This window comes from Staurois parvus, unplaced genomic scaffold (assembly GCF_062004578.1).
Source record: "Staurois parvus isolate SC_StPar_1 unplaced genomic scaffold, SC_StPar_1.0 ptg000362l, whole genome shotgun sequence".
Classification (NCBI taxonomy): domain Eukaryota; kingdom Metazoa; phylum Chordata; class Amphibia; order Anura; family Ranidae; genus Staurois; species Staurois parvus.
Genome location: NW_028318158.1, coordinates 8,540,001 through 8,562,341, shown reverse-complemented (window position 1 = coordinate 8,562,341; position 22,341 = coordinate 8,540,001). Strand labels below are relative to the sequence as shown.

At 43.8% G+C, this 22,341-nt stretch overlaps 1 protein-coding gene across 2 annotated transcripts in view; it reads right to left on the bottom strand.

Moving 5' to 3' along the window:
- Positions 1 to 22,341, bottom strand: part of DISP1 (dispatched RND transporter family member 1) — a 109,874-nt gene that overhangs the window by 48,354 nt on the left and 39,179 nt on the right. Inside the window, exon 1 of one of the 2 annotated variants that reach the window (XM_089685083.1) lies at positions 15,424 to 15,548. The exons of the other annotated variant lie outside the window; for it this stretch is intronic. The gene's annotated coding sequence lies outside the window, so the exon portion shown is untranslated. Of the gene's footprint in view, positions 1 to 15,423; positions 15,549 to 22,341 lie in introns of those variants that run through there. 2 annotated transcript variants of the gene reach the window in all.

The following is a 22,341-nucleotide window of genomic DNA, read 5'->3' as shown; positions in this document are numbered from 1 at the left end:
TATGGGGGAAAAACAACAAATAAAACACATACTCAGCTTAGGTGGATGCAGCATTGATCAGATGCTGCATCTATCCCCAGCCGATTCTACACAGAGAACTGAGTGATCAAACACCACGACCACTCAGTTCTACCCCTCCACTCTGAGCAGAGAGCCATGACTGTCAGTCACTGCCTCTCTGCTCTGCCCCTCCAGCGCTCACTGAAAGCACGGGACTGTGGAGGGGCAGAAGTAGCTGGCTCATCATATCGCCGTGAGGCTGAGCCAGGTGTCCATCTACCTTTTGTTCGGATATTTTCAGAGCCTGGACTGGCTCTGTGACATCAGCCGACAACAGGCTTCAGCAGATCGTTGGCTGAAAATAGCTTTGGCTATACCTCTCCTTTAACATGCGTTGCCATGCATTGCTGCAGCAAGAATGTGTTAAAAGGGCCCTAACGCAGGCCATAGATTATGCAATTTTCATATCTTCCACCATGGTGGCAGGAAAGATAATTGCTCGATTCCCTCATCAGCACAGTCATGTCAATGAGCACTATTGTGTTCTGCCAGTGGGTAGCCTTTTCTGCCAGTAGAAGACGAGAATTAGTGATGCTGGCTATAGTCAGTGGCACTAATTATTTGGGAAAAGCCCGACATGCTTGTTGTACACAAGTCAATCGATCGAAAAACTTGTGTAAAACCAGGGTGCCCATACATGAATGAAAATTCGGCCAGTTCCTTCTGAACTGGCTGAATTTGAGTATGGCAGGCTTCAGGGCCTATCTATATCTTTGCATTGCGGCAATGCATGCGGAGGCGTCATTCATTCTGAATTGCACCCTAGCACACCAAGGGCTCATTCACACTTGCTTTGGTCTCTGAAGAATGATCCAAACGCAGAGCATTTGACCGGCAGTGAGGTGGTATTGTGTCTCCTCTTCACCACCTGCTTCAACCCCTTGATCGCCACGGTTGTGAGCTGCTTGCAGAGTGGCCCTATTCACTGGTTTGCATTTGGTGGGCTTAGCGACAGGGGGAATAATTCCAGTTGCGGCATGTGTACACCTGGGGCCAATGCCTTTGCAGCTAAAGGGGGAAGCGGTTGGGGGGCATAAAAGCATGACCCGACCACTAATGTGAAAGAGCCCTGAGGAACTTCATGGCACCACGCGTACAGCAGGAGCATACGTTATGAGAACCTAGGAGTGGATGCATTTTAGCGCACATTCTTATGACGCAAGTGTGAATGGGGTTCCAAGCATTGCTTACACAATGTACCACAGTCTGCAGTCCGTCCAGTTTTGGAGACAAGACATTTTGGTGCACTGGAAGCCCATTCATTGGCTTGCCTTCATGCAATGAACATTAAACAGCAACATAATGTGCCTTAAACACACCGCAAAAAAGTAAACAGGCCCTTAGCGTCCACATTATTGCGGCTGTGTAACCATAAATTCCCTTTGGACACTTATTTACAGGGCTAATAATTCCTGACTTTCCACTGCTCTATATTTTCAAAAACAGTCCAAGGAGTTAAATAAAACATGCCATTTCCCGTGGCTGATATTTCACCGAGAGCAGAATAAATTTAGAAAAAATAAAAAAAGTTATTTCTTCATCTTTTCAATTTGTTCTACAACATGGCGATCTTGCTTCAAAACTTAAAAGTATCCGGGTACTCCGGTTTCCTCCCACACTCCAAAGACATGCTGGTAGGTTAATGGGATCCTGTCTATATTGGCCCTAGTATGTGTATGTATGAATGTGAGTTAGGGACCTTAGATTGTACGCCCCTTGAGGGTTAGGGACTGATGTGAATGTACAATATATATGTAAAGCACTGCGTAAATTGATGGCGCTATACAAGTACCTGAAATAAAAATAAATATGTAAACCCTCAAGTTGCAAAAACAACTCATACAGTTTAAAATAGAAATAAAAAAGGTAAAACATTTGTGTATACATAAAAAATTGTTTATTTTTTTTTTATATTAGTGATCACATACCTTCTGTTCTGCTTCATAGAGAGATAGGGGGAGGAAAACCCAGTGAATGCCTGTGCTTGGGGTGGTGTTGTGCCAGGACAAGTCTGATCATTAGAGAAGAGCAGGCTGAGTTCTCAGCACAGCTGACCTCACTGTGCTCTCATGCCTAGTGTAGTCAGTGTTTAATAAGAAAGCCGAGGGACTGTCAGGAGCACCAGGGATTTCACACAAAGCAATACAAAGCACAGGATACTTTTTTATATAAGCACATGTTACAGCAGGCACATATCATGAATATGATATGTCAGCTCTACATATTTATTAAAGCGGAGCCCCACCCAAAACGGAAAGACGTTATGCATTTAGGCATTGTACCCTGCTCCCTGTTAAGGATTGGTGCCTCTGGGGAGCAGGGGGTATCCAAATTTGCCTAGGTGATTGCAGCAGAATTGGGAGCAGGTACCTGTCAATCAGAAGTTGTCCTCCCCCTCACCGTAGTCTCCTGGGACACGCGACAGGTCCCAGAAGACGAGACCATTCACAAAGCGCAGCACTACTCGCGCATGCGCAGGGGGCACCCAGCTGTGCCCGTTTCTGGCTTCACACTTGCCCACACTGAAGATGCCGGCGCCCAGGAGACAGGGTTGGTCAACCCGGCCAGTGTAAGGACACTGCGGGATCGAGGGACAGGTGAGTGTCCAATTTTTAAAAATCAGCAGCTACAGTTTTTGTAGCGGACGACTTTTTTTTCTTTTAAATTCCAACTGGACCTCCGCTTTAGGGACAACATAGAATACAATACATATTTTTGCTCTAAAAATGTTGCGTCCTGATTTATGGCTAATCTACTGATAAAAAAAAAAAAAGGAGGAGGAGAATGTGACACGCTGGGCATCCCCAAAAATTCTGGATTAACCATTTTCAGCAAACCGCGCACACCACAATGCATAGAGCACTCACATATGTATGTTGCAGTGTGCTAAAGTGCGCTTTTTTTTGTTCAGGATAGGAGATGAGGTGCCATTCATCTTGAATAGTAGGAGCAACGCAACATACACGTTATATATATATATATATATATATATATACATACATACATACATACATACATACATACATATACACACACACACACACACACATATACACACACACACACACACATATACCCGTAGTGAAAATGTGTAAATGGGCAAAAAGACTGTGAAGTGCAATTAAAACACAACAAGCTGGTTTGCATCCACTTAAGTCAAATAAAGTATAGGGGTAGGAGAATCTGGGATCTGTGCACTTTGCTTTTTGAATGAGCCCACAAATGGCGATATTATGCGTCGTGCCCTGCTAACGCAGCGACGATGAATGCGAGGAAGTGTGAAGTTGTTTCACTGCGCGCTGTGTGTTTGTCTGAGGAGCGTGTGTTTGTTCTGTGCACAGAGAGGCCTGAATACCAGCCCCGGCCATGAATGGGCCTTTCTGTCAGGAAATGTATGAGTGAACTCTGGCGGAGAGTCTGGCCTCTTTCATCCCGCAGAATGTGCGCTCAGAACACGGCCCGGGCAGACGTATAGAAAAGTTACCTCAGAGCTCACATCTCCAGGCGGCAACCCGCCAGCGGCTCTCACACTTTAAAATGATTTAATTTCCTTCGTGACCAGCCAGAAAAAGAGCCAAAATCTGACGGGAGGTTTCCGCACCTTGGATGGGGGAGAAAAAAAAACCCTGCCTAAATTAACTGTTTCATACCCTTTATATAAGATAGCCCTTTTACTGTGGTCAGGGTCACACGATTTCCAGGAAACAGGCAATAGGCTTTAAAAAAAAAAAAAAAAAAAATACATTTACCGCCCAAATTTAAGTCTTCTCCATTGTTAATGGGGAACCTGTATTGGGAGAAATATGTAGCCCCCACCCATTTTTGACCTCCCTCTGAAATTTCCAGTTTCCTGGCTACTACCAACTTCAATAGTTTGACTCGCTGCCCTGGAACAAGCATGTAGATCAAAAATCCACAGCTTCTATTTGGAAAACGCGTTCCAGATCAGTGACTTCAAAAAACGGTACCAAAGCCATTGGATTAGCCTGACAGCCATGGAACTATTGTTTTCCTAAAGGTAAGGTCAGCAGTGGTCAGCTACATACTTTTCCACTACTATAGTTCTCTGCTCTGAGATTTCTACATTCAATCACAAATTTTCCATCTGCTGTTCTACTCAGTAATAGCAAACAGAAAAATGTAAAAGTATGTAAAGTTATGACTTTTGTGTATTACAGGTAAGGATTAAAACTGCTGTAACCTTTTAATGCCATCTTTGTAAATTTACACTCTCTGCTTGTCCTGGCAACCATTGTAACAGTGAGGTGATGGGAAATCCAGAACACCAGACCAAGATGGAGAGGGTAAAGTTGGCTATACACGAATAGTAAAATTAGTACGAAAACTCTCAGTACATTTGATGACTTGAATGTCCTTCAAAAGTAATTCAAAACTTCGTTAGCCAACTTTAAATTTTGAAACTAATTGACTTTACCGAAGAAACCACAAACTTCTTGAAAAAAAGAAAAAAAAGAAAAAAAAAAAAAGGGAAAAAAAAGTCTACCCTTGGATGAAGTCCTAAGGACGTAACGCGTAAGGTGGAGCCACAAGCGTGAGATCATCACACTACAAGCATTCCCAGGAGTTTGAGGAAGCAGGATCGATCTGTATTAGCCAGAGAGAGCACGATATATGGGAATTTGATTATGCAATTCATCTGCCTGTGTGAATGTTATCTTTTATTCTAATAAACCTGTGTTTAATGGAAAGCACAATGCTGTGCCTGTTATATGGAGCTGTGCTGGAAATGTTGCTAAGCTTGTGGAGGAGAGGGAGTAATAATGGTTTGCACTGGAGATGAAATTAAGACACAAAGGACTGATTGAGCCCCGGTTCACACTGATGCGGTCCGGAATTTGCAATGTTTTCAGTGCGAATTCCACACCGCATCAGAATCGCACCCCGTTCATGCTAACCGCTGCGGGTGTGTATGTTAAGTTAACAACATCCCGAAAGTGGTCTGCAAAACACGGTGCGATGTGCAGAATCGGATCACATGGGTGTGAATACCCATGCGATCCGATCCTAGTGCTGACCAAAAAAAGTGTCCTGCATGTTTTTGGCGAGGGTGTGGTGCAATTAGAGACATACATAATGTATGGCTCCAATCGCACCGCACACAAATCGCATGTGATTTGCACAGGAATGCGGTGCAGTTTCTCAGCGAATCACATGCGATTTACCGCACTGAATTAGTGTGAACCCAGGCTGATACGTTATACATGTCTTTTGAACAACATTGATTGATTGTACTTCATTTATTAAGCATACATCGTAATCTATTATACATGGGTGTTCTAGCATTATTTATGTATATATGTGATCACCTTCGACAATAATATATTATTTGTTCACATATTTATCTCTTTATGTCCTGTAGAGGGTTGTACTTCATTTGTTTGGATGTAGGATTGTGAATTTAGGGGCACTTCACTTTAAAGTTACAGTTAGAAATTCATTCCAGAAAAAATTTCCATCCTGCTCCTTCAAATTTTGTTATCACTGGGGTCAAAAACGAACAGTTTGACCCCCAACAATTTGAAATCCTTCATTTTAATAATGTTCTATTTGATGTTCTAGCAAAAATTCTGCTAATGTATAGCCAGCTTACATCTTGCACTGGGGACACCTGTTCCAGTGACAACTGGAAATTCCTCTCACCTTGTAGAGGTTTGGGGCTGGTTGAAACCAGACATGCAATAATGCATTGGGCAGCGTTCAGCCATTGCACAATATCGAGGGAAATAAAACTGTCCTCGATAATTGTTGCTCAAACAAACAAAAAAAACACAATGTTGATTGTACACCTAAATCAGCAATCATAAAGGAAGCAATGTGAGAGATAAGCACACAACTCACCACAAGACAACAAAACATGCACTCACACTGCAAGGAAACATTATAAAATTCATGGGAAACGTGCAAAACCGCGTTAAAATAATGCGTCTCAGTACAGATGTCGCAATGTCTGTGCTGTGGTGTGAACTGGCCCTTATGCCGGCCAAACATGGGTCGAGATTTGACCGATTTTTCGTCCGAAAATCAGACCCAAGAATAAATCGGCTGATTTTCGCTCTGTTAGTGGGTCAATAGCACCGGTCGATATTCGTGGTTCCTCCCCTTTTCGGTGATCGGGCATGTTGGAAAATTCATGAAAAACGATCAACTTTCGACTCAATGATGGTCGAATCGTACTATCGTTTTTCCGAAAATATGCGCATGAGCCGTGACCAGGAAGGAACAGAAGTTTCACCGGTTATATGGGGGGAACTTTATGACTTGGTCAGGCGATTTTCAAAATTATTGATGGCACCATCGGATTACCGAGTGAACGATGTAGACGGACGAAAAATCATTTAGAATTCGACCCATGTATGGCCTGCATTACTCGCACTTCCTGTTGAGTCTGCAAACAGGAAGGGAGTGTCCTGTCAGAGAGTTTGAAGAATGAATCAAGCCAGCAATATTATTTAATCACTTCCCGTCCGGCCCATGTAGATAAACGGCCAGATGGGAGCGCTGCTGAAGCAGGTTGACGTTTCTAAACGTCCTCCTGCTTCCACTGCCTGTGCACGCTCCCTGGGAGTGCGCAGCACTGCGATTGGTGAACACAGATCGCTGTACGGGACCTCAGTGTGAGGTCCTGATTCATGTGATCACTGATTGGCCAATGAGTGATCACATGAACAGTAGCAAACAAGATGTCACTGACATCATTGCTTACTACTTGTGAAATCTGTGAATGATCACAGCTCATCACATGGTACAAGGCTATTCACAACAGCCTTGTACCATGTGACAAGCTGTGACCAATCATAGCTCGCACAGTATTTCTCAATGGCTGCAAGAATGCAGCCAGAGCGGAGAGATTACTACTTTTACAGCCTTTATGGGTGTAAAAGCAATCAAGTGTTAAAAAAAAAAAAAAAAAAAAAAATCTTCATTACCCCCCACAAGTAGTACAGTGTCAATAGAGTGACAGTATGTTAAAAAAATTACATTAAAAAAGAAAATAAAATGTAAAACCTTTTTGAAAAATTATAATTTTTGGTTAAAAACAAATTTGGGTTATTTTTTTTTTTTTATAAAAAAAATAGCTGAATACATATTGGCCAATATTTATGAAGAAGGATTATTTATTTGCACAATTTTATAAGAAAAACACTTTTTTTCAACATTTTTGGACTTTTTCATTTATATAGCAAAAAAAAATCCCAGTGATGAATAAATACCATCAAAATAAAGTTTTATTGGTATAAAAAAAATGCTAAAAAATTCATATGGGTACAGTGTTGCATGACCGCGCCATTATCATTCAAAGTGTGATAACACTGAAAGCTGAAAATTGGCCTGGACAGGAAGGGAGTGAAAGTGTCCGGACTTGAAGTGGTTAAATAATATACAACAGTACCTCCAGCATAAAAAAAATATAACCACACTGACTTTAATTTCCTGAATCCGTTACTCTACGTAGAGATTATTAAGCACAATAAAAATGTATTAAAAGTATGAACTACGGATTGATAAAATAAATAAAAATGTACTGATCAATTCACTAACAATCATCTGATTTATCAGCCAACATAGACACATTGAAAATGATGTCATGGACTAGACCAGTGGTGGGCAACCTTTTTTTTCAACTGAGCCAAATCTCGCCAAAACCACGATTGAAATTTATTTTGAGAGCCACATTTTTAAAACTGAAAATACATAGGATGGTACACTGTTTTTAGTTTCAATAAGTTTTTATAGTAATTCATCCCCCATAGTAATTCATCCCCCATATAGTAATTCATCCCCCATATAGTAATTCATCCCCCCCATAGTAATTCATCCCCCCCATAGTAATTCATCCCCCATATAGTAATTCATCCCCCATATAGTAATTCATCCCCCATATAGTAATTCATCCCCCATAGTAATTCATCCCCCATATAGTAATTCATCCCCCATATAGTAATTCATCCCCCATATAGTAATTCATCCCCCATATAGTAATTCATCCCCCATATAGTAATTCATCCCCCATATAGTAATTCATCCCCCATATAGTAATTCATCCCCCATATAGTAATTCATCCCCCATAGTAATTCATCCCCCATAGTAATTCATCCCCCATATAGTAATTCATCCCCCCTATAGTAATTCATCCCCCATATAGTAGTAGTAAGTAGCAAGTAGCAAGCCAAGTCCCCCCTGTGTCAATTCACTTCACTGTCAATTCACTTACCTTTGCTCCGCGCGTTCCTCTCGCCGTGTTCCCGCGCCGTTCCGGTCTTCAGGGTGGACTGTGAGAGAAGCCTAGCTCCTCTCAAGTTCGTCATGCTGCCCCGCCTACACACATCCTGACAGCCAATCACTGGCTATCAGGATGTGAGTGGCAGCGAGACTGGCCAATCATTGCATTTGAGCGCGCTGCCCTGGCTGTTTTTTTTTTGGTTCACGCTGCAGAGTCCCTGCCGCCCGAGAGGAGGGAGGGGAGCGGGCGCCCGGCACACAAGAGCCGCATTAAAGCGTGTAAAGAGCCGCATGTGGCTCGCGAGCCGCGGCTTGCCGACCACTGGACTAGAGCAATAACTGTGATTACGTATTTAGACCTAGGAACCGAAGATGAATTGAATTATTTCTCATTCAGTAAGTATCTCCTCCTGTCACAGCGTACAAACAATTGGACTAGACTAGCAGACAACAAGTTCCGCACTATCAGACCTTCCCCTCCGATTCTTCTGCAGCAAGATGAGAGTGGTCAGCTCTATGCTACAGGCTGTACTACCAAGATTGGCTAATTGAAGAGGATACCAAGGAATAGAATACAATGCAAACAATCACACAAATAGTAAAATACACAGTTGGTTGACCACTTTAAACCAAAAAAAAAGCCAGAAAAGGTTTTGTCTTCCAGTTATCAGTTTTGACAGTAATCACCTGCACTTAGGACACACCAATCAATAGCGCACACTCAATGTTAATCAATAATGGGCTGCTGCTCCTATAAGGCTTGCTTTACACTGGAAGCGATTTAAAATTGTGCGCTTTGTTTGCGATTTCACTGCGTTTTCTGAAGACTTGTTTGCAACTTGTGAAGATTTCCCTAATACTTCTTGCGTTTTCCATTGCGTTTTGAGGTGTGATTTCTATTGTATTCTATGTATGTGAAATCGCAACAAACTGCAGAAAAAGGTATACAAGAACTACTTTTGAAATCGCACTGCAGCAAATCGCGTATATTAAGACACTCACATTCATTAGATACGATTTCAGGTACGATTTCAATTCCCAAATCACGGCGGTGAGAACCAGGGCTAAGCTCTCAGTCACATGCGATTTGGCATTACAAGCTACTTACAAATCGTATGCCAAGTCACACCCCATTGTCCGCTATTAGAGCGGTCATATCGGTGCGGTTCTGACTTGGTCGGAGCTGCACCGATTTCTAAAGTAGTGTACGCACTATTTTTTTTGCGATTTGCATAGACATCTGTGTCAGATGTCTTGCAAATTGCAAGGAAATCAGCAGGCCACCCGATTTTGAAATCATGCGACTTCCCTGTAATTCGCATGATTCCAAATTCGGCTTTGATGTAACCGGGGGGGGGGTTTAAAGCTACAACCTTAACATAAAAACACAAAACAGAAGCGCTGCCTCAGTGTTTGTTAAATCCAACAAAATTTGTACTTCCTAGATTGTAAGCTCGAAAGGGCAGGGCCCTCGAACCCCTCGTGTATCGCATTGTATTGTTACTGTACTGTCGCATGTTCTGTCCCCCTTTGTAATGTACAGCGCGGAGCGAACTGTTGGCGCTTTATAAATACTGTATAATAATAATAACACTTAAAACAAAGAATACATAACTTTATTACCCTTCCAGCTCCTCCCATCCCCACTGTCTAGATGTCTCTCTCCGCCTCTGTCCTCCTCCAGTGGTAGCATCACTCCTGCACAAGAGGAGCTGACCAAGGAGGGGAAGGCATTATCACTGGTTGGAACCAGCCAGGCCGCCTTCCTTAACTAGCTGGCATCCTTAACCCATGAATAGCCGGTGAAGGTGCCAGCCCCCGACAGCATCCTGAACAGTCAGTTATTCACAAATGCATTGTAATGCGATGTATTTAAAACACTATGCATTCTTTAAAAATGCACAGTGCATGTTAGAAGCCCTGTAGCGTGCTGACGAAATAAAAAAAGAAAAAAAATACAAATAAAAATGTTGCTATTTAAAGGCGAACTTCACCTTTTGTACCATATTTAAAGGTGTAACATGGTAGAAATAAGACCCTCCACCCCAAAATCAAGAATACAAGTGCAGTGATTACCACATTAAAAGCCCATTGACACTGCATCTACAATCCACCGATTGTGGATGTATTGCTTTGCTGGCAGATTTGGAAAAAATGATAAATGCACATTTAATTTTCTGCAGATATGTGCATTTATTTGTTTAAAAAGGTGATCTTCACCTTTAGCCCCTTATTGACCATTACGTACCCTACTCAGCCCTTATTAACTCTCCCCTAAACCAATTAATTTTGGAAAGAATTTTCTTCTGTTTTTTTTCCCCCCCATTTCCCTGTCATTATGTAAAGTGTTCTTAAGTTAAATTTTTAGTCATTAGTTAATTTTTTTGGGCCAAAAAAAAAATAAATAAATTAAAGCCTTCAATTAATCCAGAATCCTCTTTTTAAGCAGGACAAACTACAGAATACAATTTGTACTTTCTATCTAGTGACTTTTTTTTTTTTTTTTAGACTGACCAAAAAAAATTTTTTTTTTTTTTTTTTGTATTTGTCTATGAACTGAATAAAAATCATTTTTACAAGGCATTGTCATAAAAAGAAAGCCTTGTGTGTCCTAAAAAAATTATATATGTATTACTTTATTATTAACATTATAACTGAATGAAGAGGTCCATGGCAGAAACATAAAAATGGGTCTGGTCTTTAGGGGGTGTACAAGTGCGAGAGCTGAAGTGGTTAAACAAAAAAAACAAAAAAAAAAAAAAAACACAGAATCTGGCCCCTACACAACAGGATCCCACTTTACACATAACAGATAATCATTGATGGCTTTGGACACCCTCCTGTGTCCTCAGCAGAACACCATTTATAGGTCATGTAAAGGAAGGGGGAATAAAAGAGAGTTATCGTTACAAAAACAAATAAAACTGATCATTTAGACACCAGATAAATATAACAGGTTTTGCAAAGACAGTATAATACACATTGATATATGCTGTAAAAGTTGGCGTAGCTTGGCATCAAAAGCTCTAAAGTCTTCAATAGGCGCTAAAATGAACAAACAGCACTGTCTTAGCATATTCATTAAATGCATCAAGAATATTTAATGGCTCTGTTGAATATTAACCTGTAGTAACACATCAGATTCTTGTGCCCCTAAACTGGAGGAGGACTGTTGCTTTTGGTTACTGCAGTTTGAGCTGGTTTATTAAATAAAACATTTGGGGTTCCAGAATACAGACCCACCAACATTTGGTGTTCCTGTCCTGTCTTTGCAAAAGACTAGTTAAGTATTCTGGCAACCCCACTACAAGTTTTCCTGGGACTGGAGAGAAAAATGTGTCATAGGGGGGTGGCTGAACGCAAAAAAAAAAAAAATGGCAGCTGCAGAGTGAACAGCGATAACTCATCATGAACGGTTGAGGAGTTCTACTGCTGGAGTAAACGTTTCTTTTATTCATTTGCTCAGCACTGGAAAATGTGGCCACTATGAAATGGTTCCAGCACATTCATGGCTTTGCATTAGAAAACGGCATGCACATCTGTGCGTTTTTATAATGGAAGCACAAGTATTCCTTCACAGTAATGGAGATTTTCATACATATTGATGCGCCTTTTCCCAATGTCTGGATACATCAAGAACACCCATGAAAAGTACAAACGCATGATTTGTGTGTTACCATTAGCTTAGACAGAATTGAAAATGTTTATGATGGAAAGTCCAGGAATTGCGTTTTGTATGTGACAAAAGTGACGTACTGAAGACTGAAAATGTATGAGCAGGACCTATATCAGCAACATTTAACTCTTCAACGTCCCCAGGCTAACATCAAATAGGTCTGCAAAAACAACAAAGGCGGCACCTGGAGCAAGATCATCTTCAAAGGCCCACTCTTGGCACTAAAAAAGAAAAAAAAAAAAAAAAGAAAAAAAAAACTTTTGCAGTTGGGCCTCTCAGCACTAGAAGGGTTAAGTTTTGGTGTACAGCATTGGCCTCCAAACTGCGGCCTGGGGACAGATATGGCCCTTTGTTTGCTTTTATCCAGCCGTTGAGGCATCCCCCCCCCCACTGTCAGCAACAGTGGGGCACAGTTCCTGCCACGGACACCAACGATGGGGCACTATCCCTCCCATGGACACCAACGATGGGGCACTATCCCTCCCATGGACACCAACGATGGGGCACTATCCCTCCCATCGATACCAACGATGGGGCACTATCCCTCCCATCGATACCAACGATGGGGCACTATCCCTCCCATCGATACCAACGATGGGGCACTATCCCTCCCATCGATACCAACGATGGGGCACTATCCCTCCCATCGATACCAACGATGGGGCACTATCCCTCCCATCGATACCAACGATGGGGCACTATCCCTCCCATCGATACCAACGATGGGGCACTATCCCTCCCATCGATACCAACGATGGGGCACTATTTCTCCCATAGATACCAACGATGGGGCACGATTTCTCCCATTGATACCAATGATGGGGCACTATTTCTCCCATTGATACCAATGATGGGGCACTAGTTCTCCCATTGACACAAATTATATGGCACTAGTCTTCCCACTGACACCAATGATGTGACACTATTACTCCCACTGACACCAAAAATGAGACACTATTCCTCCCATTGACACCAACAAGGGACACTATTACTCCCCCTAATACCATCAATGGGGCATTGTTTACTGACACCAGGATATTTTCTACTCCCATTGGCCACAGTCTGGCCCCCCTAAAGTTTGGAGGATGGTAATCTGGCCCTTTGTTTAGAAAGTTTGGAGACCCCTGGTGTAGAGGAACAAGAAGTAATATCCTCCTATTTACTCCAACCGGCTTCCTCCATATCATACAACCATTCCCTGAAGCCTCCCATTTAGGTGCATGAGTCGGCAGTCACCCTGACATCCCATACGATGCAGGACCAACAGTCCTGCATTGTACACGAGGATGGTGAGTGCCCAACCACGATCTGGGAGTTGGAGAGTAGAGGTGAGTGCTGGAAGCCTGCTGGAGTAAGAAATAAGTCAGGATTTACAATTTAGACTACTATCCTTAGTCCGAGTAATGCATATGGAAGGGGGGGGGGGGGGGTCAGTGCCAGGTTAACTTTTTCCTATTCCCAGACTTCAGCTTTGAGTTTTATGGGGACCAAATATCTAGCAACTTGTGACTGATCTAAGTATGATCGCAAACCAGAGATTCCTCAATGTAAATACTGAGCAGAGTAACACACACAATACTGATCCGCACTTTGTGATCACCTGACAATATTAATCATACATACAATCTATTTTAAATGTAATTGTATTCTGATCTGACACATATTTGATTGTTCAGAAGCAATTTGGCCGTTTGGCTTGAAACTGATCAAGAGTTTGCTGAATCCACCAAATGGATTTCTCTACATTTGCAATTTTTATTCCATTCGATCTGCTTGGTCACAACGAATGATCGACTGATTCTATTGATACACTGTTTGAACGGTTTATAGCTGCCTTAAGACATTAGGGTTGTTCTGATTTCAGCTGATATTTGCTGGATTGGCTGACATTTGGACCCGTGGGTGGCCCCAGTGGGCAACCCTCCACTTGGCAGAACTTGATCTTTTGATTGACTTTAAATAAAGGATTTGGAGTGGAAAATTTTTGGGCAAACAGTGGCTTCATCCAATCAGACACTGGCACTGTCTGGGTCTTCAGCTGCCGCTAAATACAATAGCTGTCAGTGGGGATTCCTCTATTCTCACTTCGGATGGATAGAGGAGTCAATCAATTTCTTTCATTCAGCCCAAGAGAGAAATCTACACGTGTACGGCCAGCTATAATCCATCATGTGCAAAGCAAAGAATACACCACACTAAGCAACAACTGGAATTCATTGCCCAAACTGCTCTACTTCTTAGAATCATCTTTATTTCCAGCTCTCGTTCCATTTATTTCTGCATCTCCCATCTATGGGATCAATCCCAATCTCAATGCAATCTATATCCCACACACCTTTATTTCCAGCTCTCATTCTATTTATTTCTGCATCTCCCAGTCTATGGCATCAATCCCAATCTTGATGCAATCTATAACACACACACACACACACACCTTTATTTCCTGCTCTCATTCCATTTATTTCTGCATCTCCCCATCTATGGTATCAATCCCAATCTTGATGCAATCTATAACACACACCTTTATTTGCAGCTCTCATGTCTATGGTATCAATCCCAATGCAATCTATATCCCACACACCTTTATTTCCATCTCTCATTCTATTTATTTCTGCATCTCCCATCTCCCAGTCTATGGTATCAATCCCAATCTCTATGCAATCTATATCCCACACACCTTTATTTCCAGCTCTCATTCCATTTATTTCTGCATCTCCCAGTCTATGGTATCAATCCCAATCTTGATGCAATCTATAACACACACACACACCTTTATTTCCAGCTCTCATTCTATTTCTGCATCTCCCCGTTTATGGTATCAATCCCAATCTCAATGCAATCTATATCTCACACACCTTTATTTCCAGCTCTCATTCTATTTCTGCATCTCCCCATCTATGGTATCAATCCCAATCTTGATGCAATCTATAACCCACACACACCTACCTACAGTGTAAACCAGTTGATTCAATCTCTGCTGTTCTCATCCACCCCTCTCACCTAAACAGACCGAGATTATAATTCGCAGTTGAGAATCGAGTTGCATCAACGGTTAACTTTAAATCAAAAGAACAGCGACGTTCCAGCAGAGGACACAATAAAAAGCTTCTATATACAAACAGAACCTGTGCAGTGGACTGGAAGGAGAGGTTATGATTCAATATGATGCAATAAAAAGCTTGTAGTAATAATTTTTTTTCCTTCCAATGGTTGTACTCGATGGTCTTTTTTCAACCTATATAACTAAATGTCATTTTGGCAGTCGCACAAAAAAAAAAAAAAAAAAATTACTTACAAAATGAGTACGCAATCAGCCTAGATATACGATTTCCAAGTGATCATAATAAAAAATACATCGGTGGAACTTTCGCCTAGTTTGCACAGATTCGGAGACCTGCGCCTCCCAATGCAGAGATACAAGTAATGATCAGCAAAGCAGAAGTACCTTCAGTGCGAGGAATGGCGAGGAATGGCAGGAGGGGTCATCAGCCTGCTTGGCTCAGCATAATCCCATCGGGCATTTCCTTGGCACGGTCACATCGATGAGAGTCCCTCCAAGGCTGCACTCTGTGCACTGAATGACAAGAACACGCTGGATCCCAGGACTGGGCATGGAAAGAGGAGGGGGGCTCCTGTGATCAGAGGCAGCCAATCACAGAGCGGAGAGAAGCCTCCTTTCTTGTCTCCCCCCAGGGGCCATGTGTTTAGTGGTAACAGCTGGAGTGGCAGGACTGGAGCACAAGGTCACAGAGTCAGGATAGAGAGGTGACAAGCCATTGCCTGACTCTTCCTGCTTCCATAGAGCTGCTTTGTGTTCTTTTCTGCCTTTTATGTGAGAGCAGTTCATAATTCTCCCCGGGCTGGGACGGGGACGGCGCTGATCCAGTCCCGGCTCTCTAAACTTACGGCGGCAAGTCTGGCCAAAGTCTGCTATCTATTTACTGAAGAAACGACAGTCATCACAGGTCTTCAACTGAACCTGGCACACAGCTAAATATATGGGAGCCATTTAAACTGCCAAAAGGGTTGGCATTTATGTCCATCCAGTCCTGAGATTTACACAGCTCTGTCAAACAGTACAGCCAGATGGACGACTCCACTAACAGAGACCCTGTCCCCAACTTACAAACTCAGAGAAAAGCATAGAAAAATACTGAATTCTTACTATAATTTCAGAGTTTTCCTTTCCATAATTTTCTTTTCCCTGCAGGAGCAAATTGGATCATGCTTTGCTGGGGTTTTTTTTTTTTGCCTTCCTCTGGATCAACTTTTTTTTTTTCTATGATTGAACTGGATGGACTTTTGTCTTTTTTCAGCCAGACCAACTATGTAACCATGTAACTATGTATAAACTACTTTTTAATTGACTTGCAATGTACCTTTGATCTTGCTAGAAAACATGACTAATGTAATAAGAGTCAACTCCCTCAAACAGACCTCTCCCTCCTTGCATGTCACGCTCCTCTCCTTTTCTGGGAGTTTCTAATTACTGTCTGTGCTGGCCCAGCTCCTCTTCCCCTCACCTCCCAACCTTTTTGTAGCTGCCAGGGGAGGAGTGAAGGGGAATACTATTGAGAGAGTCAATTGAATGACAGCTTTGAGTCTGTTGCCCACTGAAAAGAACAGGCTGCCTTAGTGCAACGAAAGATATGATGCAAGTAAAATGCATCCGAGATGTTTGAACCCAGCCTTAGACATGTTCCCAGAACAAGTGTCCCCATTAGGCGATTTACCCTCACCTCCTGATCTGGAGGCAATGAACATTTAAGATTCCCCAGTAGTAATTGGGGGAATCCCCCAGAAGGGGCATAGACAGAAAAATTAAAGGGGGTCTAACCTTTCTAGGTGGAGTGAAACTGGCGCGTGCGTGCGTGTTGTACAAGGAAGGTATAGGAAGAGGATAGGCTTCAAATGCCTTTGCAAACCCAGATGTTACCTTGTAAAAAGCCAGAGCAGATGTGGGAGAGACAAAGCAGGCCCCGCCCACTACAGGCCACCTTCAGAAAACTACTGGAGGGGATGGAGAGAAATCCAGTCTTTATTACAGGAAGCCAAGGTGTCACACCAGATTACTGCACAAATCTGGAAATATACAATGCGCACCGAAGATTCAATGAAGGAAACACAGGACTCCTGTATTTAGATAATATTTCTTTATCCCGGGGTTCAGCCAGAAAGTGATTGTAAGCCCTCACAATTGTCAAACAACACATTCAGTTTAAAATAGAAATGAAAAGCAAAACATGTGTACCGATATAACACACATAAATCACCTTTTCCCTTTTTTTTTTTTTTTTTAGAAGTGATCACATGATCTCGGTTCCCAGCTGCATAAGAGCTGGGAGAGGAGAAACAGCAGTATACTAATCTTCCCAGTGAAAGGCTGTGCAGGGGAGGTGTGTCAGGACAAGTCTGATCATTGGAGGAGAGCAGGCTGAGTTCCATGCACAGCTGGAGAACTGACCACGCTGTGCTCTCCTGACTAGTATTTATTTCAGGTACTTATATAGCACTGTCAATTTATGCAGTGCTTTACATATATATATTGTACATTCACATCAATCCCTAACCCTCAAGGGGCGTACAATCTAAGGTCCCTAACTTACATTCATACATTTACATACTAGGGACAATTTAGACAGGATCCAATTAACCTACCAGCGTGTCTTTGGAGTGTGGGAGGAAACTGGAGTACCCGGAGGAAACCCACGCAGGCACAGGGAGAACATGCAAACTCCAGGCAGGTGGTGCCATGGCTGGGATTCGAACCAACGACTCTAGTACTGTCAGGCAGAAGTGCTAACCATTTAGCCACTGTGCTGCCGACTAGTGTGGTCAGTTTTTAATAGGAAAGCAGAGGGACTGGCAGGAACACCAGGGATTTCACACAAAGGAAGCAATACAAAGAGAACAGGAGACTTTGCCATACAAGTACATGGTACAGCAGGCACCTATCAGGAATATGAAATGTTAAGTTTACATCTTCTTTAATAAACTCACACAGTACTGAACCATTCTAAAATCCTCAGAGGTATTCCTAAAATCCATCAGCCTGATCCGGCACCACCCCCCAGCCGGTCTTCATGCTTCTGTGCGGAGAATGTATAATTATTTTTAGCTGATGGCGGTCCTTAGCCCCAGCGGATGGAGTGAAGAGCGCTTGTGAAGCCTTCCACCTGGCAGCCAGTGTCAGATTCCAATTAGTGACAATTAATCCGGAGAGATGCTTAGCACTTCTGTACACAGATCTCCAGGTGGGGGGGCGAGGTTCGCTCTGCAGGGAGTCACCAGTCTGCTGGAGAGGAGCCCGCTGTGCGATCTACGGGTAGAACCCAGAGTTGTATCACCTATGATGGGCAACACGGGGGGGTAAAGCTGGAGAAACGTGAACAGCCATCGTTTTGGGTGGGGGGGTCAGGAGGGGTAAAGCTGGAGAAACGTGAACAGCCATCATTTTGGGTGGGGGGGTCCGGGGGGGTAAAGCTGGAGAAACGTGAACAGCCATCGTTTTGGGTGGGGGGGTCCGGAGGGGTAAAGCTGGAGAAATGTGAACAGCCATCGTTTTGGGTGGGGGGGGGGTCAGAGGGGTAAAGCTGGAGAAACGTGAACAGCCATCGTTTTGGGGGGGGGGGGGTTGGGAGTCAGGAGGGGTAAAGCTGGAGAAACGTGAACAGTCATCGTTGGGGGGGGGGGGGGTTGGGGATCAGGAGGGGTAAAGCTGGAGAAACGTGAACAGCCATCGTTTGGGGGGGGGGGGGGGTTGGCGGTCAGGAGGGGTAAAACTGGAGAAACGTGAACAGCCATCGTTTGGGGGGGGGGGGTTGGGGGTCAGGAGGGGTAAAGCTGGAGAAGCGTGAACAGCCATCGTTTTGGGTGGGGGGTTGGGGGTCAGGAGGGGTAAAGCTGGAGAAACGTGAACAGCCATCGTTTTGGGTGGGGGGGGGGTTGGGGGTCAGGAGGGGTAAAGCTGGAGAAAGGTGAACAGCCATCGTTTTCGGGGGGGGGGGGGGGGGGTCAGGAGGGGTAAAGCTGGAGAAACGTGAACAGCCATCATTTTGGGTGGGGGGTAAAGCTGGAGAAACGTGAACAGCCATCGTTTTGGGTGGGGGGGTCCGGAGGGGTAAAGCTGGGGAAACGTGAACAGCCATCGTTTGGGGGGGGGGGTTGGGGGGGGTCAGGGGGGGTAAAGCTGGAGAAGCGTGAACAGCCATTGTTTGGGGGGGGGGTTGGGAGTCAGGAGGGGTAAAGCTGGAGAAGCGTGAACAGCCATTGTTTGGGGGGGGGGGGGGGGGTTGGGAGTCAGGAGGGGTAAAGCTGGAGAAACGTGAACAGCCATCGTTTTGGGTGGGGGGGGGTTGGGAGTCAGGAGGGGTAAAGCTGGAGAAACGTGAACAGCCATCGTTTTGGGTGGGGGGGTTGGGGGTCAGGAGGGGTAAAGCCGGAGAAACGTGAACAGCCATTGTTTGTGGGGGGGGGGTTGGGGGTCAGGAGGGGTAAAGCTGGAGAAAGGTGAACAGCCATCGTTTTGGGTGGGGGGGGGGGGGGTTGGGGGTCAGGAGGGGTAAAGCTGGAGAAAGGTGAACAGCCATCGTTTTGGGTGGGGGGGGGGGTTGGGGAAGCACAGAGGCCCAGTGAGGACATTTATTTGATAAGCATCACAATAGGAAATGTATAGACAGGAAAGGGGGGAATTCACCTTCACTTCCTTTCCGTTTAAAATCGGTCAGACAGACAGGAAGTGATGTAAATCTCCCCAGTGGAGATACAAACAGCAATAAAAAATTGACAGAGGGTCTAAGGCAGCCCATACATGCTTCAGTGGGTTGAAGAAAAGAAAAAGCCTGGTTTCCCCATCCACACATTCAACATGGATGGGGGAATCCTTCCCACTGAGTTACTATTCTGGAAGAACACATTTATCGATTGGGAAAACACGGGACAGGCTGGTGGGAAGGACATTGATTGGTAGATTGACTTCTGTACCACCAGCCTGCCCAGACATGGATGGAAATCTGGCCAGTCCCTGTAGAACCCACCAAAGTCTGATCCGTACAGAGCTGGCGTAACCTTTCCACACGCCATTCAAAAACTACAAAAAAGTTTGGTCTGGAGTTGGACTTCGATCTAATTGCCTAAATGTCTTCTGATAATCAGATCCTTTGTAGCCCCCCGAGGGGGGGTTCACTTGACTACCCCTACAGTCTCTCCAGCAGAGATCTCAGCGTTTGCGGCGTCCTAGGCGTGAACTACATGAAATAACAATGCGGCTCCCATGCTTTCTTCTACTGACATCTCCAGCCGAGCGACATGTGTCAGAAAACATGGCATTCCTCCCATCCCCGCTATTGTGTCCGGGGTAAATATTGACTCTCCCGGATCACAGGGTGACCGACAAGCACACTATTCACATTCTCACGCCTTCCCCCGACATGCGGGTCTGAGCAAAACAGCTTCCAACCCATCAAATCCAACCTGTCATTGGGAAATACCAGGAACGCCAGGACGGTGAGAGCGCGTCTATTATAGGGGGGGCTGGGTGCATCCTGAGAGGTCAGCCTGGGGGAACAGACAGGTTATGGGGGGGTAAGGGAAGTGGTCCTGTGCAGAGTCAATACATCCAGAATAAGGACAGATACTGAGAATGACACCCAATGTACAGAACAAGAGAAGAAGTTCTACTGTGCAGAGTCCATCCATAGAAAGATACTGAGAATGACACCCAATGTGCAGAACAAGAGACGTGCTACTGTGCAGAGTCCATATATCCAGAATAAGGACAGATACTGAGAATGACACCAAAATGCACAGGACAAGAGAAGTTCTACTGTGCAGAGTACATCCATAGAAAGACAGATACTGAGAATGACACCCAATGTACAGGACAAGAGAAGTTGTACTGTGCAGAGTATATCCATAGAAAGAAAGATATTGGGAATTACACCCAATGTACAGGACAAGAGACGTGCTACTGTGCGGAGTCCATCTATACAAAGACAGATACTGGGAATTACATCCAATGTACAGGACAAGAGACGTGCTACTGTGCGGAGTCCATCTATACAAAGACAGATACTGGGAATGACACCCAATGTACAGGACAAGAGACGTGCTACTGTGCAGAGTCCATCTATACAAAGAGAGATACTGAGAATGACACCCAATGTACAGGACAAGAGACGTGCTACTGTGCAGAGTCCATACATACAAAGACAGATACAGAGACACCCAATGTACAAGACAAGAGATGTGCTACTGTGCGGAGTCCATCCATACAAAAGACGGATACTGAGAATTATACCCAATGTACATGACAAGAGACGTGCTACTGTGCAGAGTCCATCCATACAAAGACAGATACTGGGAATGACACCCAATGTACAGGACAAGAGACGTGCTACTGTGCAGAGTCCATCCATACAAAGACAGATACTGAGAATGCACAGTAGAACGTCTCTTGTCCTGTACATTTTAGTGTCATTCTCAATATCTGTCTTTGTATGGATTGCACACAAATCACACGATCTTAAATCACAGCAGTGTGACCGGTGATTAAGTGCCTGGTCAAACCTGTGCAATTTCAGGTGCGATTTACGAATTGAAATTGCATCTAATGAATGTGGATGTCAGTGTCTAACATGCAAATTGCTGCAGCGCAATGTCTAAAGGAGTTCTTGCATTACTTTTTCCTGCAATTTTGTTGCGATTTCACGTACATGGAATATAATAGAAATCGCACTGCAAATTGCAAGAAATCTTTGAAAATCTTCACAAGTAACAATAAATTCTTCAGAAACCACAGGTGCTGCAAAGGCACACAAATCACAGCAGTGTGACCGGTGATTAAGAATTACATCCAGCATACAGGGCAAAAGTTCTATGATGTAACATCTACACATACTAGAAGCAGATACTGAGAATTACATCCAGTATACAGGATAAAAGAAATGCTACTGTGCCATGTATACATACATATATCAAATAAGGACAGATACTGAGAATTACACCCAGCATACAGGACGAGAGAAATGGTACTGTGCAGAGTCCATCCATACAGAAGAACAGATACTGAGAATTACACCCAGCATACAGGACTAGAGAAATGGTACTGTGCAGAGTCCATCCATACAGGAGAAGAACAGATACTGAGAATTACACCCAGCATACAGGACGAGAGAAATGGTACTGTGCAGAGTCCATCCATACAGGAGAACAGATACTGAGAATTACACCGAGCATACAGGACTAGAGAAATGGTACTGTGCAGAGTCCATCCACACAGGAGAAGAACAAATACTGAGAATTACACCCAGCATACAGGACGAGAGAAATGGTACTGTGCAGAGTCCATCCATACAGAAGAACA